Source organism: Hyperolius riggenbachi, chromosome 6 (assembly GCF_040937935.1).
Source record: "Hyperolius riggenbachi isolate aHypRig1 chromosome 6, aHypRig1.pri, whole genome shotgun sequence".
Taxonomy (NCBI): domain Eukaryota; kingdom Metazoa; phylum Chordata; class Amphibia; order Anura; family Hyperoliidae; genus Hyperolius; species Hyperolius riggenbachi.
The window spans coordinates 378,090,808-378,095,867 of record NC_090651.1 but is presented as its reverse complement, the minus strand read 5'-3'; positions in this window follow the sequence as shown (position 1 = coordinate 378,095,867).

The window sequence follows — 5,060 nt, the reverse complement described above, 5'->3', positions numbered from 1 at the left end:
CGCTCCTGCCTGCCGGGTGTTGCGGGGGGGGGCACCTCAAAGCCCCCCTCCGCGGCGAAATCCCCCCCCCCTCTCCTACCTGGCCCCCCTGGTGATCCGGGCTGCACAGGACGCTATCCGTCCTGTGCAGCCAGTGACAGGCTGTCCCCTGTCACATGGCGGCGATCCCCGGCCGCTGATTGGCCGGGGATCGCCGATCTGCCTTACGGCGCTGCTGCGCAGCAGCGCCGTACAATGTAAACAAAGCGGATTATTTCCGCTTGTGTTTACATTTAGCCTGCGAGCCGCGATCGGCGGCCCGCAGGCTATTCACGGAGCCCCCCGCCGTGAATTGACAGGAAGCAAGCGGCGGCTGCTTCCTGATTAATTAGCCTGCAGCCGGCGACGCAGAACTGCGTCGCTGGTCCTGCAGCTGCCACTTTGCCGACGCACGGTATAAGCGTGCGGTCGGCAAGTGGTTAAGTCATTACGCTCATCTCTACCCACCACCTCCACTCCAGATTCCTCCTCAATGGGATCTCCATGTGCGGCATCCAGTGAGAGCGAGATAAGTTGGGGACTGTTGAGGATAGGCGGGAACCTTATCCCTAGAGAACCCTCATCCCTCTGTTTCCAGCGCTATCCCTCAGATGCTAATCTTCCCTTTTCTAGTTTATAGCACACAGAGGACACCCTCCGAAAACTCATAATTATGCTTGAAAAAATGCAGCTGCTTCACTTACAGAGGCATAGCTGGGGTTTTCAGAGCCTGGGGACAAACATTTTTGCATTCCCCTCTCACAAATTGGATGTGGTCATGCACCATAATGTGGGTGTGGTCATGGGTGGAGTCAAATGTGCAAATGATGTTTAGATAGCCAGATGTCCCCCCTTTCCCCCCTAGAGATAGCCAGATGTGCCCCCCATTTAGATAGTTAATGTGCCCCCTTCCACTGTTCAGATAGCCAGATGTGCCCCCCTTTCCTCTAGAGATGGCCAGCTGTGCTCCCGTCCCTGTACATAGGCAGATGTGGTCCACTTTTTCTGCTGTAAATGCTTCTACACTCCTCTTCTGAGAGAGGCGGGGGCACTTTGGGCAGCCAGCGAGCCGCCTCTCCCCAATTTGGGAGTGCAGTGGTCGCACTGAGCAACCTCAGTGCTGCGCCTGGGAACGTATGTTCTCCCTTGTCCCCCCATAGCTACGCCTGGAATTGATTTCAAATTGACCACACCTAGTCATCACAAACTGCTTCCATATCCAGGTGTTGGATATCCGGGTGTTATACCTTCCATATCACGTTTTGGATCTGACCCCTCTCCCCAGTAGGGATGGTCGGAAATACCAGTTTCTGATTCCGCGGTAAATCCACATTCCGCCATTGCCAAATACCGATTCCGCTTTCCGCTACCAATTTCCGCATTCCAATACGGAATTTCCGCTGGAAATCGCGGAAATTCCGCCCGACTTTAACATCGATTTTCTCAAAAACTATAAGGTCTTTTTGAAAACTTTTTTTTGCATCTTGTTCTGTTTAACAAACCCTGAAAATTTGGTGTTTCTAGGACTTACGAGGGCTTTGCTATTAACCGCTAAAGTCGGCGGATTTTTACTGTAATGTAAAATGCAGAAAATCTGCATCTGCCTATTTTCTGCATTTACATTACAGGAAAAATCCGCCGACTTTAGCGGTTATTAGCAAAGCCCCCGTAAGTCCTAGAAACACTAAATTTTCAGGGTTTGTTAGACAGAATCTCCTGAACAAGATGCAAAAATTATAGTTTTTGAGAAAATCGATGTTAAAGTCGGGCGGAATTTCTGCGATTTCTGGCGGAAATTCCGTGATTTCCGGCGGAAATCCGCCTAATGCACTTGCATTACCGATTTCCGCATTCCGATGCGGAAATGCAATTTCCGATCGGAATTTTGGAAATTGCATTTCCGCGAAATCCGAATGAGCATCCCTACTCCCCAGTTCTTGGTTTGGTGGCCCCACGGTGGTAGATCCTCTAATTTCTCTCAGGCTGTCCCTGCCCCAAACATGTCAAGAGAAATGTATAACTGTCACTGGACTATGCTGTCAGTGTTAGGGTGTACATGAACATTGACTCCTGGTCTAGTTAACTCAGACAGTGGTGGTATGTTTCATTCCCTGAACACCTGGTGAATCTTTTTGGGGCTGTTATGGATGCAAAAATGTGAATGCTGCTACGTCATGTACCCCTCTACTCCTCACTGTCCTAGTGCCTTGAAACCTTCCCCAGGGACACCCCTCCTAGCCATCACCATCAAACACTTAAAAGTGGTCCATAACCTATGCCACCTTTCAGAACTAAGCAGTGCTTTGGCCCTTTTGCCTAGGGACAGGAGCCACACCAAACAAAAGCTGATAAGCTGATGGCCTTGCAGGCTCTGGTTGACATCTGGCTGATGGTAAGGTGTGCTAGATCTTTCAACAACACGGGGGAAGGGGGGGGTGGAAATTAGATGAATACATGCTAGGTTCTTGGCCAACATTACCCCTAATGGCCAACATCTAACGAGTATACAGGGTTTGTCTGCAGCCAGACAAGGTTGAGTGTAATAATAATAAGACCTTGCTGACTGCCTGTCTCCTGTTGAGGTTGTCCAGCCTGGCTCTGGTCTTCGTTTTAGAAACCTAGCATTACAGGCATGGCTTCATCAGGAAGGTGGATTATGGCTATGCTATGGAAGGGGGAATACTATTTCATGTTGGCGGGATTATTGGGAGGTCATGGAGGAGGAATAATTTACTAATTTGTTAGGGGCAGGGGAGGGGCAGTGTTTGTGCTAGGTTATGGGTGAAGGAATAGCTTTTACCTTAGACCAAGGGTAGAATGCCGGACCAAACTTTTGCCAACGTTCACACTACCTTTTTTTTAGTGCTGACAGCTGCAGCACCAAAATCGATAGACCCGGCTGCAGGGGCGTGCCTAGAAATCCCCAGGCCCCCCTGCAAAAAAAATAATCCTGCCCCCCCCTCTGGGGCCCGCTCAGGGACTTTTGGGGGGCAGGAGGGGTCGCAGCATAAGAGGAGAGTGTGGCAGATCGGTGGGGAGGGGGGAAATTCCCCCCCTCCCTGACCTCGGGCTCTCCTCTCAGCGCTCCCCTCCTGCAATCATTGGTGGTGTTAGTGGCAGCAGCGGTGGCGGCGGTGGCGGCAGGATGACTCATTACCTCCTTCTCGCTGGAGGGCTTCCGTTCTCTAAGTGCAACTTCCTGTTTACACAGGAAGTTGCGTGAAGCACTTAGAGAACGGAAGCCCTCCAGCGAGAAGGAGGTAATGAGTCATCCTGCCGCTACCGCCGCTGCTGCCATGAACACCACCAATGATTGCAGGAGGGGAGCGCTGAGAGGAGAGCCCGAGGTGAGGGAGGGGGGGGGGATTTCCCCCCTCCCCACTGATCTGCCACACTCTCCTCTTATGTTGCGACCCCTCCTGCCCCCCAAAAGTTCCTGAGCGGGCCCTAGGGGGGCCCCGGGCCTCCCCCGCGACGGCAGGGGTCGCATACCCTATTGTTACGCCAGTGCCCGGCTGTGATCAGTGATGATCGTAGTGAGCTAATTAGGCTTATGCGAAATTCCGCGTACATTTTCGTATTTACGCTCATACGTAACTACAATTTGAAAATGTAATTGATTTCGTATAGTGATTTGTAATTTCGCCTAAAATTTTGCGTAATTTTAGCGTAATTTAGTGCCGATTTTGGCTGTGAATAGCAAAGCCCCCGTACATGGTAGTTCCTCCAAAATTGCTACATATGTTAAGGAGAAGAGTGGGTACAAGTCAAACATTTTTTCAAAAGTTTCCAAAAAGACCTTGTAGTTTTTGAGAAAAATGATTTTAAAAATGCAAAGAAAAAATGTTTTTTAAACTAAAAAAAGATAATTTCAAAAACATTTTTCTTTGCATATTTAAAATTGATTTTCTCAAAAACTTTGATGTCTTTTTGCAAAAATTCTTTTTTTTTTGTCTTGTATCCAATATTCTCCTTAACATATGTACCTATTTTGTTAGCCATAGCATGTGTGGGGGCCTTGCTATTAACCGCCAAAGTCAGCACGAAATTGCGCAAAAATTACGCGAAAAATTATGCTAATTTATGAAATACTACTATTACATACAAAATGAATTACGATTTTCCCTGAAATTTCACATTACGATTACGATGCGTAAATTTCAGTGCCAAATTTTGCCCACCACTGGCTGTGATTGCCTAGTACATACGTAAGCACCCTTACCCATATATAACTATCAGGTTAGCTGCTCCCAGCTCCTCCTCCTGAGTTTCCTGTTTGCATGATAAGTTGTAGCAGGTTTGCATATGATTTGCATCTGAATTGAATGCGAAGAATTGAATGAGAAGCGTTTTTCTCGCTGTTCAACAAAATGTAAGTTACACATTTTTTTGCTTAGCTGCTCCCAAGGTTTTAAATTTAGGTTAGGTCACTTGCCCGGAGGTCTGCCTCACCGTGGCACAAGTGTCTAGTATAATATACTTTGCATGCAAACCATATTGGAAGCTAAAGTTCCTCCTAGCGTTATAAATGTTAGCACTTGTCTAGGATGCAGGGCATGCATTTTCAGTCTAGCAGAGGCGGTGTATGCCTGTGCGATTAACCATTCAATTGCAGCATGTGTTTAGGGATGCGCAGCCCTCCCCCCCATTTTTTCTTACCAATATGCAATTCACTTTTTCTCCTGACTTTTCTCCTAGGTGATAGTTTTTCATCTTCTCTTTAAAATAACTTTTTTAGCATTTTGAAAATGAAAACCCACCAAAATAAGTAGAAAAGGACTATCAAATCGATTTGGGTATTTTCTTGCTTGCTGGGGGGTTTAAAATGCATTTTATAACAAGGTGTGAAAATCTCAACTTGGAGAAAACTAAGGAGAAAAGTGAGTTGCATGCGGGCCGTGTGTGTGTGTGTGTGTGCGTGTGCGTGTGCGTGCGTGCGTGCGTGTGTATTCGTTTTCGATTCATAAAAATCTTTGAAACTTAGCGCAGGTACTTGTCAAAGGTGTAAAAAAAGAAGAAGGAAAAAGTCTTAACATTAGATA